The sequence below is a fragment of the Bos taurus genome, chromosome 10 (assembly GCF_002263795.3).
Source record: "Bos taurus isolate L1 Dominette 01449 registration number 42190680 breed Hereford chromosome 10, ARS-UCD2.0, whole genome shotgun sequence".
NCBI classification, from domain to species: domain Eukaryota; kingdom Metazoa; phylum Chordata; class Mammalia; order Artiodactyla; family Bovidae; genus Bos; species Bos taurus.
This window is the reverse complement of record NC_037337.1, coordinates 82,879,611-82,901,934: the sequence shown is the minus strand read 5'-3', so window position 1 is coordinate 82,901,934 and position 22,324 is coordinate 82,879,611. Positions and strand designations below refer to the sequence as shown.

The window sequence follows — 22,324 nt, the reverse complement described above, 5'->3', positions numbered from 1 at the left end:
CTTATCAATAGAGAAATGCAAATCAAAACCACAGTGAGACGTAATATTACTTCCTGCCCATTAGAATGGCTACTATCAAAAAATAATAACAAGTGTTGGCAAAGAAGGGCAATAACATCAAAACACTGCTGGTGGGAGTGTAAAATGGTATAACCGCTATGAAAATGAGTATGGAGGTTACTCAAAAAAATTAAAAAGAGAATTATTATATGATACAGAAATCTCACTTTTGAGTATATAGCCAAAGGAACTGAAAACAGGGTCTCAAAGAGATATGTGAGCATCATGTTCACAGCAGCACTATTCACAATCACCAACAGGCAGAAGCAACCCAAATGTCCACCTATGAATGGACGGGTAAACAAAAGTGATACACACACACAATGTATATTCCCTGCTGGCTCAGCTGGTCAAGAATCCACCTGCGATGCAGGAGACCCCAGATCGATTCCTGGGTCACAAAGATCCCTGGAGAAATGGTGGGCTACCCACTCCAGTATTTTGGGGCTTCCCTGGTGGCTCAGATGGTAAAGAATCCGCCTGCAGTGCAGGAGAGCTGGGTTAGATCCCTGGGCTGGGAAGACTGCCTAGAGGAAGGCATGGCAACCCACTCCAATATTCTTCCCTGGAGAATCCCCATGGAGAGAGGAGCCTGGTGGGCTATAGTCCACAGGGTCACAAAGAGTTGAACATGCCTGAGCACAAAGCACAGTATTATTCAGCCTTAAAAGGGAAGGAAATCCTACCACCTGCCAACAGGAATGAACCTGGAGGACACTATGCTAAGAGAAATAAGCCAGTCACAAAAAGAGAAATACCACATGCTACCACTTATAGGAGGTATCTAAAAAGTTCAAATTCATAGAAACAGAAAGTAGACCGTTGATTGCCAGGGATGGGGGAAGGGAAAGGAGAAGTTGTGTAGTGGGTACAGTTTCCAATTTGCGAGATGAAAGCAGTCGGAACTTCTGTTTCACAACAATATGAATATACTTAACATGCTGCTGCTGCTGCTGCTGCTGCTGCTAAGTCGCTTCAGGCGTGTCCGACTCTGTGTGACCCCATAGACGGCAGCCCACCAGGCTCCCCCGTCCCTGGGACTCTCCAGGCAAGAACGCTGGAGTGGGTTGCCATTTCCTTCTCCAATGCATGACAGTGAAAAGTGAAAGTGAAGTCGCTCAGTCTTAGTGACTCCATGAACCGCAGCCTACCAGGCTTCTCCGCCCATGGGATTTTCCAGGCAAGAGTACTGGAGTGGGGTGCCATTGCCTTCTCCGATACTTACCATGACTAACCGTATTCTTAACAACAGTTGAGATGGTAAATTTTAGGCTATGTGTTCTTTACCCCAGTAATAAAAGTAAGTGCCACATGCAACCACCAAATTGGATTTACTTGTTCTGGCTCCACTGCAGGAGTTCTAAGCAGCATGATCCTTTCAGCTGCTGGCAGTCATTTCCAAATTTCTTCCAAGTTGTCTTTTTCAACCAAGGGGACAGTACACATTATCAGAGGCTCTCCTACACCCATCCAAACTGCAGTTTCCACATGCACCTTATTGTCAAGCATAAATCCAAACACGATATAAAAGCCATTGTGTTCTCAACTGAGTGGGGGAGGAGCATAAAAGAATCACCTGTTGAGTTTCTTCAAACCACCCAATCACCCAGAGAAATACCCGACAGGCCACTGTGAGCCTCCACCACCCCCTACACATCTGATCCAAACCCTTAAAAAAACCACTATTTTTAAATACTCCCTTGAAGACAGCCTTCAGAACAATCCCATTGAAAGTGATTATTAGGTTGAGGCTCTCTTAATAAGACTTTTCTGTGAATCCTATAGCTCTCTAAAACCTATCATGTATCTACTGAAACATTATTTTGTCATGCAATTATTATACCCCATTTCCTATTACAAATATCAGTGCTAAGATCCTAATTAAAATAAATAAATAAAGTAACACTGAGGCTCTTGGAAGAATCACAGGCACTTCTCAAACCAGAAAAGAGATGAGGGTCAGGAACCACTTTCAGTCTTAAGCCTCCTAACGGGTTTCCCAAGGGCACATTCTGAGCCAGGAGTCAAACCCCATCCCAAACATACATATGCACACAGAGCACGCCCTCTTTACACGGGAAATTCCAGCTACTCAGAAATTATAGACTCTAGCAAAATATATTGGCAGAACCTTCTGAGGTCTTCGTTGGGGCAGCCAGAAGTATGGTCGGGGGAAAGGGAGGAGTTAAATCAACTACACACAGCTCTTACTTCAAGAGTAAGAACAACTTGTTTTCAGTCTCTGAAAGAAAAGGCAGTATGGTTCGCACAAGTCACATATTTAAATTTCTTGCAAAAATACTCCTTTCCATTTATTTCCCTAAGTATGTACAGGTGAAAAAGGTCAGGTAGGGCAGTGGTGAGGAGATACCCCTCGTCCAGGTTAAGAAGCAATGGCTACGCTTTGCTGGAGCAGCCATGAAGAGATACCCCATGCCCAAGGTAAGAGAAACCCAAGTAAGACGGTAGGTGTTGCAAGAGGGCATCAGAGGGCAAACACACTGAAACCATACTCACAGAAAACTAGTCCATCTAATCACACTAGGACCACAGCCTTGTCTAACTCAATGAAACTAAGCCATGCCCGTGGGGCAACCCAAGATGGGCGGGTCATGGTGGAGAGATCTGACAGAACGTGGTCCACTGGAGAAGGGAATGGCAAACCACTTCAGTATTCTTGCCTTGAGAACCCCATGAACAGTATGAAAAGGCAAAATGATAGGATACTGAAAGAGAAACTCTCCAGGTCAGCAGGTGCCCAATATGCTACTGGAGATCAGTGGAGAAATAACTCCAGAAAGAATGAAGGGATGGAGCCAAAGCAAAAACAATACCCAGCTGTGGATGTGACTGGTGATAGAAGCAAGGTCCGATGCTGTAAAGAGCAATATTGCATAGGAACCTGGAATGTCAGGTCCATGAATCAAGGCAAATTAGAAGTGGCCAAACAAGAGATGGCAAGGGTGAATGTCGACATTCTAGGAATCAGCGAACTGAAATGGACTGGAATGGGTGAATTTAACTCAGATGACCATTATATCTACTACTGCGGGCAGGAATCCCTCAGAAGAAATGGAGTAGCCATCATGGTCAACAAAAGAGTCCGAAATGCAGTACTTGGATGCAATCTCAAAAACGACAGAATGATCTCTGTTCATTTCCAAGGCAAACCATTCAATATCATAGTAATCCAAGTCTATGCCCCAACCAGTAACACTGAAGAAGCTGAAGTTGAACGATTCTATGAAGACCTACAAAACCTTTTAGAACTAACACCCAAAAAAGATGTCCTTTTCGTTACAGGGGACTGGAATGCAAAAGTAGGAAGTCAAGAAACACCTGGGGTAACAGGCAAATTTGGCCTTGGAATACGGAATGAAGCAGGGCAAAGACTAATAGAGTTTTGCCAAGAAAATGCACTGGTCATAACAAACACCCTCTTCCAACAACACAAGAGAAGACTCTACACATGGACATCACCAGATGGTCAACACGGAAATCAGATTGATTATATTCTTTGCAGCCAAAGATGGAGAAGCTCTATACAGTCAGCAAAACCAAGACCGGGAGCTGACTGTGGTTCAGATCAGCCAAATTCAGACTGAAATTGAAGAAAGTAGGGAAAACTAATAGACCATTCAGGTATGACCTAAATCAAATCTCTTATGATTATACAGTGGAAGTGAGAAATAGATTTAAGGGCCTAGATCTGATAGATAGAGTGCCTGATGAACTATGGAATGAGGTTCGTGACACTGTACAGGAGACAGGGATCAAGACCATCCCCATGGAAAAGAAATGCAAAAAAGCAAAATGGCTGTCTGGGGAGGCCTTACAGATAGCTGTGAAAAGAAAAGAAGCGAAAAGCAAAGGAGAAAAGGAAAGATATAAGTATCTGAATGCAGAGTTCCAAAGAATAGCAAGAAGAGATAAGAAAGCCTTCTTCAGCGATCAATGCAAAGAAATAGAGGAAAACAATAGAGATCTCTTCAAGGGAATTAGGGGATACCAAGGGAACATTTCATGCAAAGATGGGCTCGATAAAGGACAGAAATGGTATGGACCTATCAGAAGCAGAAGATATTAAGAAGAGGTGGCAAGAATACACAGAAGAACTGTACAAAAAAGATCTTCATGACCCAGATAATCACGATGGTGTGATCACTGACCTAGAGCCAGACATCCTGGAATGTGAAGTCAAGTGGGCCTTAGAAAGCATCACTACGAACAAAGCTAGTGGAGGTGATGGAATTCCAGTTGAGCTATTCCAAATCCTGAAAGATGATGCTGTGAAAGTGCTGCACTCAATATGCCAGCTAATTTGGAAAACTCAGCAGCGGCCACAGGACTGGAAAAGGTCAGTTTTCATTCCAATCCCAAAGAAAGGCAATGCCAAAGAATGCTCAAACTACCGCACAATTGCACTCATCTCACACGCTAGTAAAGTAATGCTCAAAATTCTCCAAGCAAGGCTTCAGCAATAATATGTGCACCATGAACTTCCTGATGTTCAAGCTGGTTTTAGAAAAGGCAGAGGAACCAGAGATCAAATTGCCAACATCCGCTGGATCATGGAAAAAGCAAGAGAGTTCCAGAAAAACATCTATTTCTGCTTTATTGACTATGCCAAAGCCTTTGACTGTGTGGATCATAATACACTGTGGAAAATTTTTCAAGAGATGGGAATACCAGATCACCTGATCTGTCTCTTGAGAAATTTGTACATAGGTCAGGAAGCAACAGTTAGAACTGGACATGGAACAACAGACTGGTTCCAAATAGGAAAAGGAATATGTCAAGGCTGTATATTGTCACCCTGCTTATTTAACTTATATGCAGAGTACATCATGAGAAACTCTGGGCTGGAAGAAACACAAGCTGGTATCAAGATTGCAGGGAGAAATATCAATCACCTCAGATATGCAGATGACACCACCCTTATGGCAGAAAATGAAGAGGAACTAAAAAGCCTCTTGATGAAAGTGAAAGTGGAGAGTGAAAACGTTGGCTTAAAGCTCAACATTCAGAAAACGAAGATCATGGCATCTGGTCCCAACACTTCATGGCAAATAGATGGGGAAACAGTGGAAACAGTGTCAGACTTTATTTTTCTGGGCTCCAAAATCACTACAGATGGTGACTGCAGCCATGAAATTAAAAGACGCTTACTCCTTGGAAGGAAAGTTATGACCAACCTAGACAGCATATTCAAAAGCAGAGACATTACTTTGCCAACAAAGGTTCATCTAGTCAAGGCTATGGTTTTTCCTGTGGTCATGTATGGATGTGAGAGTTGGACTGTGAAGAAGGCTGAGTGCCGAAGAATTGATGCTTTTGAACTGTGGTGTTGGAGAAGACTCTTGAGAGTCCCTTGGACTCCAAGGAGATCCAACCAGTCCATTCTGAAGGAGATCAGCCCTGGGATTTCTTTGGAAGGAATGATGCTGAAGCTGAAACTCCAGTACTTTGGCCACCTCATGCGAAGAGTTGACTCATTGGAAAAGACTTTGATTCTGGGAGGGATTGGGGGCAGGAGGAGAAGGGGACAACAGAGGATGAGATGGCTGGATGGCATTACTGACTCGACGGACGTGAGTCTGAGTGAACTCTAGGAGTTGGTGAAGGACAGGGAGGCCTGGCGTGCTGCTATTCATGGGGTCCCAAAGAGTCAGACACGACTGATCGACTGATCTGATCTGATGTACAGGTGAAACAAGGAATCAGAGTTAGCCAAACTGGGTGAAAATTTTACAACATTCTATTAATGTATAATTATATATACCTCCTATAAGTATCTCCATATAAGTACCCTCTGTTCTTAAAGACATGAAACATCACAGTTTAGTCATCAGTTGTTTCTCTGAAAGCATCAGAAAATGAAAAGAAACTTATAAAAACCAACAGTCAGTCAATTCTGAGAACTAAGATTGTAAAAGGAAATGCAAAGATCTCAGAATATATCAAACTATAATTCCTATCTAGGCAAATAATTGAGAATATAAAAAAAATGAATTAGAAAAAAATAATATAGGAACCAACGTAAATGATACTGATCAGAGTCAAGTCTTGACTATAGGAATGTGGTCATTCAGCACACAGTCCTTTGCTTTTTATTTCTTAATAGCTTCATCCTGAGAAGTCTGGACCTCATTCTAAAAGAGAGCAAGACGTTGAGCCGCAGAAGAACAATCAAAGATTATAGACTATACTTATAGCTCTGGTAAAAGGCTTTCTGGAAAAAACAGAGAAAAGAAAAATAACCAAAATTCACTCTGGTGTCTGTGAAAATCACTTAACCGGGACCTACTCTAGGGGAGGAGAAAGAAAAAAAGGAAGCCAGTGGCCACCACGGCCGGCTGGTCAGTCAGCTCCAGTCGCCTCTAAGTGACCCCTGTGTTTGTGCAGATCAGTAACTCTCCATCTCCAGGTCAGCATTCTCCAACAAGCAAACATTCTCCCCATGCCTCTCCTGAACTCAAAAAAAGGGAAATCTAACATTATGTAATTGCCCGTTTCCCACAATTTAAAGTTAGGCATACTACAATTCTAATTAGAGGGAGAACTTGGTGCAACATGACAAGTAACAAATTAGGAATCCAAAGGCTGAAAATTCTCATCCCAACCTGCAGAGGCCGAGAGAAACAGCTTCGCCTGCCTCTGTGGCACACCCCCTCAAGGCACTGTTGTTGACTAAAGTTCAACAAAAGCAGCCCCTGACCTTCCTCCGTGTCATTTGGTGTCATCTCTCTAGATCCTCAAGAAAACACTCACTCACGTCCTCTTCACAGCTGGAGTTATGTCACTCCTCCCAGGCAGAAATAAAAGGCGAAAGTGGATGTGGACCAGTCCCTAACCTCAAAAGACACTCCCTATGCATTCTCTTACCCAGGTGATCACGAACCCGGTCACACTTGTGTTACTCACCCTCACTCAAACCATCTGTGTTTAAGTGGTCCAAGGTGAAGGGGATCTTTTCCATGTTTCTACGACTTGCTCCAGTGCTCATCAAAAGCCCGCGGAACGAATAAATGAGCTATCGTCTAAGAATAATTAACCTAGTCTGTATAAAACCCTTCAAAAACAAAGTGCTATAAAAGTGTGTGGGTTTTGTTTGGCTTTTTTTTTTTTTCTTTTTCTTTCAATTAGCTAAGCATAGAAAAAAAACAAAAATCCAATGAGGCCAATTTCCCAGACCCAAACATTACAAGTGCAATAGATAGAAGGTTCTTAGATTGTCACCCTCAAGTGATAGTGGAACACCCCTATTTTAAATAGCACTGAATGTGGAACAGATACAAATTTTTGTGTGAGCAATGAAGCAATAACACAACGCTTTACCCTCCTGGGGGAAGGGAGAGTCCCTCATCAAAAGGGCAGTCACCCAAGTGGCAAGGATGTTTCTTCTCTCCTGGCTCAGATTACCCCAGTGGAAGTTGGGTGGGGCCATATATATATATATATATATCACTCACATTTTCAACAGGAAGCTTCTACAACATTTTCCTGTTTTATGTGCAATTATACCTCCACCTAACAAATCCTCCCTAGCCTCACTTCCCAATAACCCTTACCTGTAGCTGAGAGACAAGGCCTGAAGTTGCCACTGTTACAAAAATAAGGGGGGCACAACTTTTTTACAAATGATAAATGAGTTTAAGAAAGGAAAAAATGGTCAACCACAAATTAAATCTGGCTTCTCTAAAGTGTATACAAGTATATTATCCTCCGAGTTGAAAAAAAAAAACTACAGGCTCTATGATGTAAATATTTTTAACTAACTCATAATTTCTTTCTCCACAACTTCATAATTTGAGTAACTCTAAAGCTTAGTTACCAAACACTACATCAATGCAGTGTTTCATGGCTTTTCAATCGTCATGTACATTTTGTCTCATTAAGTTTTGCTTCTTCTCATTTTAGACATCTAATAAATACTGAACACTTGAGTGGAGGGAAAAAGTAGTAAATAAATTTTAACACGATAGACTCTAAGATGGGGGGGAGGGGAATAACAGCAAACAAAAGAATACAGTTAAGTCTGAAGACCTGTCTTCCAATCACTGCATGATCACTGACTAGTTCTCCTATACTCTTCAAAAAAAATCACTTCAACTTTCTGGGCTTGTTTCCTCATCTGGAAAATGGAGAAGGGCTAAATGATTTATGCTCAAAATCCCTTCTAACAATCTACGAATCTATTCGTCAGAAAGTAAGAACATGCAATTGCAAATAAAACTATGGTTTACAAGTTTCTTTCATACACATATTCTCAGTAAGTTCTGCAGCAAAGAGATGAAGCTTTGCTGAGGAAAAAAAAAAATACATTTTTTCCAGAAAGATAGTTCAGGAAAAGGTTTGATTACTTTTTAATATCCCAAAGCTGGAAAATTTGAAACCCAAACATTCTTGCGACCCCATGGACTGTAGCCCACCAGGTTCCTCTGTCCATGGGATTTCCCAGGCAAGAATACTGGAGTGGGTTGCCATTTCCTTCTCCAGAGGATCTTCCCGAACCAGGGATCGAAGCCGGGTCTCCCGCATTGTAGGCAGATGCTTTACCGCCTGAGCCACCAGGAAAGCCTAAAGACAAATACTGGGCCCCATTCTTTCCAAAAGTAATTCAAATATGTTATAATTCAAAAATAATTGGCAGTATGCAAAACTTTTATAGGGGTCTCAGGGTATCAGAACATCAAACCAGGGAAGGCCACTACAAATGCCCCACCGCACTGTAAGTTTCTTGAGCCCCAGAACACAGTTTTACCCACCACTGGAATCACAGAACTCAACAGCATGCCTCCCAGACAGAGGCACTCAATAAATACCGTTTGACTTACTACAAACCTCGAAAGATTAGGAATACAGTGATATTATGGAGATAATTTTTTTTTCTGAATTGGAGATATAAAATTCTGTGATCTGAGTTGAAAGGAAAAAAGATGCATTCTATATCAGAGGACTGCTGCTGCTGCTGCTAAGGCGATTCAGTCGTGTCCGACTCTGTGCGACCCCATAGACGGCAGCCCACCAGGCCCCGCAGTCCCTGGGATTCTCCAGGCAAGAACACTGGAGTGGGTTGCCATTTCCTCCTCCAATGCATGAAAGTGAAAAGTGAAAGTGAAGTCGCTCAGTCTTAGTGACTCCATGAACCGCAGCTTACCAGGCTTCTCCACCCATGGGATTTTCCAGGCAAGAGTACTGGAGTGGGGTGCCATTGCCTTCTCCCATCAGAGGACTAGATCTACTCAAGACTTAGCAACTGAACAACAAAGCTCTATGTTATGGGGATGAGTCAGTCTGTCTTCTTTAAAGAAAGTCCAATTTCATCAGTTTACCAAAAGGCTCAAATCTGCAATGTCACCTGAAAATCTTCGGGCTAGGTATACTTCATATGTACACTGACATGGACCAACAGAAATGAGGGCAGGACAGTGAGGACCAATAGGAAGCATGTATTCATGTTATCGTCAATCACTACATACATTCCCCTAAACTGCAAAGATTGAGAGGATCTGTACTCTTAAACATGCTCCGCCTCTCCTCATGCTCCTGTTTCACAGCTCAAAGAGAGAAAACAGCCATTCATTGAAAAACTCTTAACTGATAGAACAGATACATGTCCCAACTCACAGTCAACCAAGGTCCTCCAAAGTCTCTGCACAATCGCTCATCTCCAGCAATCTTCAATTTATGGCTTCAATAAAGTTACTAGAAGGTATTTTTCAATAGTCGTTTTAAAAAAAATTCAAACTGTGGCCAGGGATAGGGGTGGAGAGACCTACACCAAAATTACACATCTAATTCAATGCAAAAGCAAAGTAAGAAAACCAGGAAATCACAGCGAAAGGACAGAGTTAAAAGACTCTTACTATAAAACTGAGTGAGCTGCTTTGCAATTAGTATTGCAATTATTACCAGGAGTTCATCAACCTCATCATAGAATCCTATGATGAAGTCACAGTTAATACTGCCTGACACTTCAGATCTAAAAAGTTCACTTCACCAAAACAGCAATTTCAAACTCAAGGAGCAGTACCAGCCACCACAGAGAAGCTATCAGCAACACCTGCTGACTGTCTTGAGCCACCTGCCAAACTTGTTCTCTCACTCAACTAGACAATAATGATATAGTCAACTTCAGGAGTCCTTTACTTGAGCATAATGGGAAGTTATTTCTTCATAACGTAAGAAAATAAGTTAACAGCCACAAAATATCATTCACCCTTCAAAATCTCTTATTTTGCTCCTAACCATTTATGTGCAAATCATCACCCAAAGCATTTTAAATGCACTGTTAATTGCTAATGCCTAAGTATAAATTATTTATTTCATGGGAAAAATGTTTTAACATTAATTTTCTCCTTAAGAACTGGCACGTCATCTAATAGACACTTCAGTGACCATAACCTGCTTTATGAAAACCTTTTATTTGAGACCACTCCTGTTACCACTGTTCTATATTATTTCCATCAGATTTTTTAATTCTGCTAAAGGTGGCTTAATTGGAGCTTTGGAAAAAATGAAAAAGAGGAAAGTGAAGGTCATTAAATCCGGATTATATAGAAAATTAATACTATAATTTTTATGTTACTAAACTGGGTGCAGACAATGGTTCTACAGGACTTTATCCTGTACTTTTCCAAAATATTAAGTGAGAGAATCTTTGCCTGGGATGAATATTCCATATGAGAAAATGAGAGAAAGTTGACACTTAACTCCCACAGAGTACAAGTATAAAAACAATGGCTTTAAGAGTCTGAGTCAGAGTTTCAACATGAAAGGTTTGCTTTATAGAGGAAACGCCAACCCCAGTTCATCCAGACAGACCTGGAACCTGATGAAAGTCGACACCTCTACTCTGAAATTTGCATCGCATCACAGGCTCCCAGTTTACAAATGTAATCGTTTAGCAGGTAGTAAGAATTTCACTGAGTGCTGCCTCTAAAATACGCGTCAAGAAAAATAAAATTTGTAAGATAAATGCATCCTAGTGTCCATTAGTTTTGCTTCTCTTCAAAACGAATACCAACAACTCAATTAAACATCTTCCTTGAAAGTGAGCCACTTCCCTCGTCTCTATGTTCTCCAAATAGTGAACCGATGAAATTTCAACCTGCCCAACAAGATTACTTGTCCACCTAGAAATGCCGTGGAGCGATAGGGAGCTTGGCAAATTTCCTTTAAGGTCAGGATCGAAGTTGGAAACAGATGGAGCGAAGAAGAAAAAGTTCTTTTCTGCAGTACCTTCACAACGCCTCAGCCCTCTCGTGGCTTACTTGCTCCAAGAAAAAGCAGGTTTAGAGCATCCTAGGATTTCGCTCCCCACCAGACCCCCGGGAGAGAAATGAACCACCCACGGGCACCGAGCTGCTCTTCCCCCTTTCTCACGATCAAACCTCTCGGCCTGTCCCTCCAGCACAGCGTGCAAAGCGCTCACCCAGGTGACTGAAGGGGAAGGGTCAGCCGGGTGGAAACGAGAGCGGCTGAGTGGGCGCAGCTACCCGGACCGGGGCGCGGATCTCCCGGCCTCTCGCACAGGCGCCTGGCGGAGAGTTGTGCAGATTCAGACTCCGAGGTGCGCGCGCGCGCGCGCGCCGGGCACGGTGCAGCTCGGACTCGCCCCCGCCGGGTTGCGCTATCAGCACGCCACCAAATCGGAAATTAAAAACTTTGACCGGCCTCCCGGTGTACTGCTCCGTGCCCCGGACCCGCGCCCTAGCCAAAAATGGGGTAGGGGCTGTCAACAGTCTTGCACCCCTCAACTCCCCTCCCCGAATCCCGGGCGCCGGAGCCACTTACCGCTCGGCCCGGCCTCCCGGTGCCGCCGCGCGTCCGGGCGCGTCCGCCGCGCGCTCTCCCTGGGGGGGAAAGAGAGAGAGAAACCGTGTAGACGGTCCGCGCGCGCTCACTCGCCACCTCCTCTGCGGATAACAGAAGGCTGCGAGGCCGGGTCGGGCGCCGCGCGGAGGGGGAGGGGGGGCTCGGGGGAGGTGGAGGCGCAATCAGCCCAACTCCCGAGCCTGGATCCGTAGGGGACCCGGAATGCAAGCTGGAGAAAAGCCGGCGGGGGTGCTGCGCTCTCGGCGGAGTTGGGAGGGGGGGCGGAGGTGCACCCCCCAAGTCCCTGGGCATCAACTATTGTTTGGGCGCTCGGGTCCCCGCTGGCGCCGCCTCCGAGGTCCAGCGCCCCCCATCCCGCCCGCCAGCCCCCCCCGCAAAAGAAAGAGCCGAGGGGGCGGCCGGCGCGGAAAGTGAGTGCGGAGTGGCTGGTTGGGGGAAGGTCCGAGGTGGACGCTGGGGAAAGGGGAGGTGCGTGCCAAGTTGGGGGGAGGGGACAGGTAACTGCAAGACGGGGGGCGAGAAGGCCCGGGAGGGTTGGTGGGGGAGGAAATGGGGAGGGAGCCACGGAGGCGGGAGAGGATGGAGCGGCTTGTGGGGGGCCGGGGTGGAGGGGTGGACGGCCTTTGAAGCCCAGACCTGGCCCTCCCCGGGGACCCTCCTCCCGGGGACTCAGCAGCGCTCTGACTTTCGCTCACTTGCTCGCGCACACAGTGAACTCGCTCACAAAGTTGCCGGCGGTGGCAGAGCCGTACTCGCCCTTCCCCTCCCCTTCCCTCCCCGCTCGCCCGCCCCATTCCTTCCCCTCCTTCGCTCCCTCCCACCGTCCCTCCCCAAGTCTCGGGTGAGATCACCAATGTGCTGTTCTGCGCTGCGCTCAAATCTCGCGAGATAAGCGACAACTCAGCCCAGACGGCGAGGGAAGTAGAACGAGTTAGAAGAAGATTGGGGGGGGGGGGGGGGGAGGGCGGGGGCGGGGAGAGGGGACCGCGGAACTCCTAGTTGCTATGACGACAGCAAAGCCTTGGATTCCTGTCTCCTGCAGAGAGCCCAGGCTGCAAACGTGGGTGCAGGTTGGAAACCTGCACCTTCCCTTGCCCGACGCCCTAATAATGGCGGGGAAAGCAAGGGCTGGAAGCGGGAAAAGGACTTTTAAACCTCTTCGAGAGCGTTACCTGTAGAAGACCAGCATCATGACATCTGGCCAAATTTGGCACATGAGGCTAATTATTTAAGAGGTCCTGGGACAGATTTCTGCCACCGAAGTCAGCACATCTGTGAACCCCCAATTTCCTACCATATATTCAGTTTTTCAACCTTCCTGTCTTAACCTCAGCCCCCAACCTCCACCGACTCCATACTCTACTCCAACCACTCCATACGCTCTTCCCCGCCGCACCTCTTGCCCCCACTCCCCCACCCCAACTTCTTTTCGCGGCTGCCACGACCAGGCTGAGCTCCTCGAGGATCTGCCTTATCCATTTTTTGTATTTATTCTCAGCGCTTCCACAGACTTGGTACATAGTAGGTATTTATTTAATGTCGGAGGCGGGGGAATGCACGCAAAAAGCTATGCTTCTCCTCAGTACCCTCATCTTCCCTGGAAGTATTTGGGCCTAGACTGTAAGTTTCTGCTGCACAGTTTTGTTCTTGACGTTGTTAAACTGTCCTCCTCTTTTTGTTACAAAGAATTATCTGTTTTTCAGTATTTATAATCCCTCCTTTCTCTTTTTCCATTTTTGTCTCAAAAAAAAAAAAAACCTATTCACCATGGAGAGGGGGAATCATGAAGCTTCTTCAGACGCCACCATCCCTACTCCAAAATGTAGAAATTTTTTTTAGGCGAGTGTGTGTGTGTGTGTGTGTGTGTGTGTGTTCGCGTGCACTTTGCGACCCCCATGGACTGTGTGTGTGTGTGTGTGTGTGTGTGTGTGTTCGCGCGCACTTTGCGACCCCCATGGACTGTAGCCCGTGGCAGGCTCCTCTATCTATGGAAGTTTCCTGGCAAGGATATTGAAAATGCTGTTTAACTCTCCAGGGGATTTTATATACTCACTCCTAAGTAAAATGGATACTGTAACTAGAAGTTAAGCTTAAACGTTTATATCAAAATGAGAGTAAAAATAGATTTCATGGTATGTGAATTATATCTCAATTTTAAAAGTTCGTCCCTATTTACATAAATATGGGAAAACCATTATTTTTTAATCATTTTAAAACCATTATTTAAATCAGTCCCTTAGAACTAGAAACCCATAAAGATTCTTTTAGGTTAGGTGCAAACTTTAATGTTATGTCACTGAAAGCTTTTATATTAGAAACCTAGTGATATAGTGATAAAAAGTACTGGACGAAAACAGGAAACCAGGATTTGAATTTTTCTGCCTTGCTAATAATTGAGTCTCCTGCTAAGCTGCTGCTAAGTCACTTCAGTTGTGTCCGAGGCTTCGGGATCCCATGGACTGCAGCCTGCCAGGCTCCTCAGTCCATGGGATTTTCCAGGCAAGAGTACTGGAGTGGGGTGCCATCGCCTAGAGAAGTTATTTAATCTTTCTGATTCTTCATCTCTAAAATGAGATGTAGTCCACATGTTAGGTCATTACAGTTTAAAATTCTATGGCTTTTAGACCTATACAAATTTTCAGTAACAACAGATATTTTCCATTTATGTCAAACAATTTTTAAAATAAGTGTTTCATTTTAAAGTAGCTGAGTTTCACCAAGTTCAGCTACATGTTGACAGGTTGCTTTTAAAGTTCTCTTTTCTCAAGTATAAAAAAAAATATTAACCATGTTACAGTAATTTCAAAGGGAATCCATTGTTCTTTATTTGCTTTTACACTAACTCAAAACAGATTTCTTGTTATTTAATAAATATGCCAACTCAAAACAAAAACCCAAACTAAATACATCCACACCCCCTCCAAAAGTAACCAGAAGAAGGAAAGATGGAGGGAAGGAAGGGAAGAAGTAAGGAACCAAGGAAGGAAAAATCGAAGGAAGAAAGAAGAGTGAGTCTTAAATTCACAGACCAGTATTTTTAACATCAAATTTTTACAAAGAAACACATTGGAGCATCACCATCAATCCCCTTGATCTGTTTTCAGGAACTATCTTTCATAACATAGCACTGTATCTTAAATAGGCTGTTGTTCATTCACCCTGGCTCAACTTTTAACATAATTTTGCCCTTAAAGGATGGCTCCAATCTGTATCCACAAACACAGTACAATTTCAAGGCCACCTGTTTTATGACTCCCGGATAGCCATTTGATACATTTGAAATAACTGACCCAAGTGCTAGCCAAATCTATTAACTTTTTTCAATGTTTCTTATGAGGCTCAAGAGATAGGTATTAGAGTCAAATTACAAAGATAATTTCCCTAACCTTCATGCATAGTGGAATAGTAGAGATTGTCCTAGGGACCAGAAACTACTCTTTCAATACCCTAGGCAACTATTTACCCCTAATTCGTGGTGAAACTTTCACCAGTATTTCTGAGAAACATAAAAATCCACCAAAGCTGAGGTTCCAGCTTCACGGCTGTCTGGATCAGGCACTCTGTCTGCATCTTCACTGACCTACCTGGAGTCTCCAAATGACAGATAAGGGACAGCAGGAGAGGGAAAGGAAAATAGAGTTTGTCAAGCACAGGTTAGATCTCAACCACTTCCTGTCCACTCCTTCTGTTGGCTCTCTATCCACCTCTGCCCAGCCCCCTCCCCGACATGCTCCAGGGATGTGTAACCTTTCCTCTGATAAGAACTCCCTCCCTGTTCATTTCTTAGTTTGTTTCAATTCTATGGACAGTTGAATTCATTTCCTCTGGTTATTCACTTCTACTCAACAACATGCCCTAACATACCAAATATGGAATGAATTTTAACACAAAAGTCTTATCAAGCAAGGAAAATATATCTTTTTAATATTATAAACATGGATTCACATTGGTATGTTTTACAGTTAAAATGTGGTTTATCCAGCCTATTATCATTTCACATGATAACCTATAGGATGTTACTAACTGATATTCAGAGAAATGACTCACCCATAAAGAAGGACCAAAGTGTCCCTCAAATCACTCAAGATTAAATTATATCTAATGCTATTTCACTCTTAGGGTTTAATTGTTTCAGCCTAGGTGATATAACTCTATTGACCTGAATACTAGGTATCTTAGAACATCTAAGCAAGGGAATTCCAGAAAAACAGCTTCTGCTTCATTGATTACACTAAAGCCTTTGACTGTGTGGATCACAACAAACTGTGGAAAATTCTTCAAGAGATGGGAATACCAGACCACCTGACCTGCCTCCTGAGAAATCTGTATGCAGGTCAAGGAGCAACAGTTAGAACTGGACGTGGAACAGTGGACTGGTTCCAAATTGGAAAAGGAGTATGTCAAGGCTGTATATTGTCACCCTGCTTATTTAACTTATATGCAGAGTACATCATGTGAAATGTCAGGCTAGATGAAGCACAAGCTGGAATCAAGATTGCCAGGAGAAATGTCAATAACCTCATATATGCAGATGGTACCACCTTTATGACAGAAAGCAAAGAGGAACTAAAGAGCCTCTTGAAAGTAAAAGAGGAGAGTGAAAAAGCTGGCTTAAAACTCAACATTCGAAAAACTAAGATCATGGCATCTGGTCCCATCACTTCATGGCAAATAGATGGGCAAACAATGGAAACAGTGACAGACTTTATTTTCTTGGGCTCCAAAATCACTGCAGATGGTGACTGCAGCCATGAAATTAAAGGTGCTTGCTCCTTGGAAGAAAAGCTATGACCAACCTAGACAGCATATTAAAAAGGAGAGACATTACTTTGCCAACAAAGATCCATCTAGCCAAAGCTATGGTTTTTCCAGTAGTCATGTATGGTTGTATGAGTTGGACCATAAAGAAAGCTGAGCACCAAAGAATTGATGCTTTTGAACTGTGGCATTGGAGAAGACTCAAGAGAGTCCCTTGGACTGCAAGGAGATCCAACCAGTCAGGACTGGTCCTGAAGCTGAAGCTCCAATACTTGATGCAAAGAACTGACTGATTGAAAAAGACCCTGATGCTAGGAAAGTTTGAAAGCAGGAGGAGAAGGGGATGACAGAGGACAAGATGGTTGAATGGCATCACCAACTTGACGGACATGAGTTTGAGCAAGCTCCAGGAGTTGGTGATGAACAGGAAAGCCTGGTGTGCTGCAGTTCTTGGGGTCGCAAAGAGTTGGACATGACTGAGCAACTGAACTGAACTAGAACACCTCATTCTCCCATTCAGATAAAGTATTTATTACATGTTTGAAACATCAACTACTTTATAATCAATGAACATTCCTTAGCAAAGCTACTACACTTCCTGTCCACTCTCTTACTCTTCTAAAGGACTGTTTCATACTTTCTTCTCCTCCTTCAAATGTCTGGCTTATTACTTACACATAACTGCCACACTCCTTCTTTTTTTTTTTTTTCTCACATTTTGGCCAAGTAGCACAGCTTGTGAGATCTTAATTCCCTGACCAGGGATCTAACCCTCACCTTCTGCAGTGGAAGCACAGCAGAGTCTTAACCACTGGACTGCCAGGGAACTCCCTGGCTATGCTTCTTTCCTTAGTATAATAGAGGCACTCAGAAGAGAACTTAGCACACACTCCATTCCTCCCTATCTACCAACACACCTGCATCTGTCTGCATGTACTCTCTGTCCTCCTTGTACCTGGGATAAATTCTCAATATTCTTAGCCAAAGCTAACCTCACCACCTATATACCCGTTCTTTGACTCCAGGATATTGATTCAGCAATTGTCACCTCTCTGTCCTGCATCAGGAAAATTTCCCTCTGTAGAATCGTTTCTGAGTGCTTATAAACATGCTGTAATATCTGCCTGGTAAAAAATAAAACATTTCCTAGATTCCGTATCAGGAGAAGGCAATGGCACCCCACTCCAGTACTCTTGTCTGGAAAATCCCATGGACGGAGGAGCCTGGTGGGCTGCAGTCCATGGGATCGCTGAGGGTCGGACACAACTGAGCGACTTCACTTTCACTTTTCACTTTCATGCATTGGAGAAGGAAATGGCAACCCACTCCAGTGTTCTTGCCTGGAGAATTCCAGGGACGGAAGAGCCTGGTGGGCTGCCATCTATGGGGTTGCACAGAGTCGGACACAACTGAAGTGACTTAGCAGCAGATTCCGTATCTTTCCACTGCTTCACTTTGCCACTGGAGTCGTCAAAAGTTTTTCTCACACTTGCTATTCCTCTCCTTCCATTGTCTTGAATCCTCTCTGAGCAGCCTTCCTCATTCACCACTCCAGGGGAAACAGGTCTTCACAGGGTCCCTGGTGACTGCCTCATTGCTAAATCCAGTAGGCAATTCCCATCCTCACCTCATTTGACTTCTTATCCTATGGGGAGAGGTTGATCATGCTTATCCTTGAAACACTTCACATGGCTTCTGGATTAAGTTTGTCATGAGTGATTGTCATCAGTGATGTATACACACTACTATATGTAAATTAGATAACCAACAAGGACCTACTGTATAGCACAGGGAACTTTACTCAATATTCTGGAATAACCCACATGGGAAAAGAATCTGAAAATGAATATGTGAATATATATAACTGAATCACTTTGCTGTATACCTGAAACTAACACAACATTGTAAATCAACTATACTTAAATTGTAAAAACTGATAATATGGGGGGGGAGGGATAAATTAGGATCCTGGGATTATACACACTACTATATATAAACTAGATAACCAACAAAGATCTACTGTATAGCACAGGGGACTCAATATTCTTTAATAACCTATATGAGTGAAGAATCTGAAAGAGTGTATGCATGCTAAGTTGCTTCAGTCGTGTCCAACTCTTTGCAACCCTATGGACTGTAGCCCATCAGTCTTGTCCATCCATGCGATTCTCCAGGCAAAAATACCGGAATGGTCTGTCTTGCCCTCCTCTAGGGGATCTTCCTAACCCAGGGATCGAACCCAAGTCTCTTATGTCTCCTGTGTTGGCAGGTGGGTTCTTTACCACTAACGCCACCTGGAGAGCCTCAAAAAGAACGACTACATGTGAATATATAACTGAATCACTTTGCTATACACTGAAACTAACACAACACTGTGTATCAACTATAAGCCAATGAATTTTTTAAAAAATAGTCTTTTCTACATAAGAAATAAATTTAATTGTTTAAAAAAAGAGTTTGTCTTGATTCTTCTCCTACCTTTCTGGCCTTCTCAGTATTGAACCTCTAGACATAGAAGTCCCCAGAACTCAGTCCTTAGACAGCTTCTCATTGTGGTCTCTTATTAATTCATGGAAATCTCACCAGTCCTGTAGCTTAAAAGCCATCTACATACTGACACCTCCCAAATTTCCAGTCCAGAAATTTCCACTCACATCTCCAGACACCTCCCCAGACTCCAGAGTTGAACATCCACCTCTAACTCCACATCTCAGATTGGTTGTGCAGTTGGTATCTCCATCTTCACATGCCTAAAACTGGGAAGCTCCAGACATTCCTCCCAAACCAGTGCCCTCCTTCAGGTTCCCCACCTCACTTAAGGGCAGCCTTCCAGAGATTCAGAGGGTTTTGTTCAGAGCAAAAGTCTTAGAGTCATCTTGACTCTTCTATGGCTCTCAGAGCACCCATTAGACCTGCAGTGAATTCTGTTGGCTCTTCCTTTGAAATATGTGCAGAATGCAATCTTCTTCCTCTGCAACGCTCCCTCTCTGATTCAAGTCATTTCTCACTTGGATTATCACAAGAGTCTCCTTCACTGATCTGTCGATTCCTGCCCTTTCTCTCAATATTTTATTTGATATGCAGGACCAGAGTGTGGAGCATAGCAACTCAAATCAGGTCATTTCTCTGCTCAAAAGCCTTCTAGGCTTTCTCATCACACTCAGAGAAAAGGGCAAAGTTCCTGTTCTGGCCTGGAGATTTGTTTATTCTCCCATCTAGAGCTCTGACCTCAACTCCTTCTTCCCACCCCCAGCAACTCAATGCCAGCCACACCTGCATCTCTCTGTTCTTTGAATTTATCAGGCACCCTCCTGCCAAACTTGCCTTTGCTCTTCCCTCTGCCCAGAACACTGTTTCCCCAGGTGTCTGCTTGCCTCACTTTCTGAGTTCCTTTAGGTGTCTGTTCCAAGGTAGCCCAGTTGGTCGTTGGCTGTCTTGCTCTTGGCTACTGTCTTTCCTCCTGTGATATCTTGCTGGGAGTGGACACCCCTACGCCTGGCTTGTGTCTCGCAGGCTTCCTTGTCTTGGGCCTTCAGCGGGCTGGGTTTATCTGCTGAGAAGCAGGAGAGGAATCTAAGAACATGGAAAGGGCAGAACTTTTTCCTCCTCTTTGTCTGCCCCAGGCACTGTCTTAGTAGCAGATATTAATGTATCTCTTCTTTGGCCCCAGGTTGTACTGGGTAAGAACTATCCCTGGCTCTGGTGATATCTTTAGCCTAAAGGTGACAACCGCCTAGTTAAGAATCTCTGCGTTGCCTCGTCATCCTGGTTGGCCTCTCAGCCCTCCTATCACCTGTATAACAGTTCCACGATGTTAAATTCCTTTTTTGTTTTTTGAATTATCAATTCTGGTTTCCATTCTCCTAACTGAAACTTGACTGTTACACTCACTCACCCTTTATGAAATAGCAGCCACTCCAATCTCATTCTCCTTAGGCTCCTCGCTCAACTTTCTTCTTCTCTGGAGTCCTTATCACTTCCAACCACATTTAATTGTCTGCTAGTTTGCCATCTGTCTCTCATCTAGAATGTCTACTTTGTTACTTCTGTGTTTCGAGCACCTAGAACAGTGTCTGCCACATAGTAGGTGCTCAATGTGTGCTCCTGAATGAGCAAATGGTGCTGTTGTAAAGACAAAGTAGAAGGGCTAACAGAGTAAGGTAGGCAAACTAGTTCTCCATGTCAGAATGCCTGGAACCTGTGACTGGGTTACCTTGCATGGCAAAAGTTACTTAACAGGCTTCCCCAGTGGTCCCGCAGTCGAGAATCTACCTCAGTGCAGGGGACACCTGTTCAGTCCCTGCTGCAGGAAGATCTCGCATGCTATGGAGCCGCTGAACCCGTGCACCGCAACTCTTGAGCCTGTGTCCTGGAACCTGTGAGCCACAGCGACTGAGCCCACTTGCCACCTCTACTGAAGCCCGGGCGCCCTAAAGCCTTGTTGTGCTCCACAACGAGAGAAGCCACCACAACGAGAAGACCTCGCATCACAACTAGAGCTGTGTGGGTTTTCTCTAGTCACACCCCACCTGCCACAACGAGAGAAAGCCCAACGCAGCAGTGAAGACCCCCCTCAGCCAAAAAATTAAATAAATCTTAAAAAGGAAGTTACTCTGCAGATGTGGTTAAAGATCTCGCAATGGGGAGATTATCCTGGATTATCCAAGTGGGCCTAATACAGCCCTAAGAGGAAGGTGGAGAATCAGAATCAGAGGAGTACCGACCATGGAAACAGAGTCAGGGGTAATCACGCTCCACATGGGAGGATGGCGCCATGAACCAAGGAGTATAGGCAGCCTCTAGAAGCAAGAAAAAGGCAAAGGAAATGACTTCTTCCCTAGAGCCTCCAGAATGATTACAGCCTTGCTGACAGCTTGGTTTTAGCCCAGTGAAACCCACTTTGGACTTCTGACCTCTATAACAGCAAGACAATACATTTGTGTTGTTCTAAGCCAGGAAAATTGTAGTAATTTGGTACAGCAGCAACAAGAAACTAATACACAGGGTCTTCTCAGTGTATAAACTCTTAGGCAGGCTATGTGTCTTATCTTGTTTACTCTTAAATCCCCACTTTCTAGCATAGTTCCTAAGACAAGCAAGCTGCTGCTGCTAAGTTGCTTTAGTCATGTCCGACTCTGTGCGACCCCATAGATGGCAGCCCACCAGGCTCCCCCGTCCCTGGGATTCTCCAGGCAAGAACACTGGAGTGGGTTGCCATTTCCTTCTCCAGTGCATGAAAGTGAAAAGTGAAAGTGAAGTCGCTCAGTCGTGTCCGACCCTTAGCGACCTCATGGACTGCAGCCTACCAGGCTCCTCCATCCATGGGATTTTCCAGGCAAGAGTACTGGAGTGGGGTGCCATCACCTTCTCCAAAGACAAGCAAGGCATTCAATAAATGTTTATGGAATAAATGAACAAGGTTTAACAGCAAAGGCGAATTAGGGCTGCATCCTGATGGAAAGGCCAAATTGCTAAGTGACTTTACCTGATATTAGGGAAAAAAGCATCTTGCTGTTAGGAAGCTTCCTTGAGCTTTTTGAGCCATAAAGATATTGGGGCCTGGGGAATGGAGACAGTCTAGGGTTTAGGCACCCACGTGAGCCAGAGAAAAGAAAGGCTAGTCACAAGGGGCTTTGTGTGACATGTTCAGGAGCTTGGGCTTTAT

General features: G+C 44.2%; 1 protein-coding gene across 23 annotated transcripts in view; it reads right to left on the bottom strand.

The window, feature by feature from the left end:
* The window catches only part of SIPA1L1 (signal induced proliferation associated 1 like 1), a 521,644-nt gene that overhangs the window by 374,116 nt on the left and 125,204 nt on the right, over positions 1-22,324 (bottom strand). For 10 of the 23 annotated variants that reach the window (XM_059890918.1, XM_059890911.1, XM_059890914.1 and 7 more), the window contains exon 1: positions 11,860-12,324. The exons of 2 other annotated variants lie outside the window; for them this stretch is intronic. The gene's annotated coding sequence lies outside the window, so the exon portion shown is untranslated. Of the gene's footprint in view, positions 1-11,497; positions 11,638-11,859; positions 12,325-12,537; positions 12,666-22,324 lie in introns of those variants that run through there. 11 more of the 23 variants (XM_059890917.1, XM_059890916.1, XM_005212096.5 and 8 more) reach the window with 3 other exon arrangements.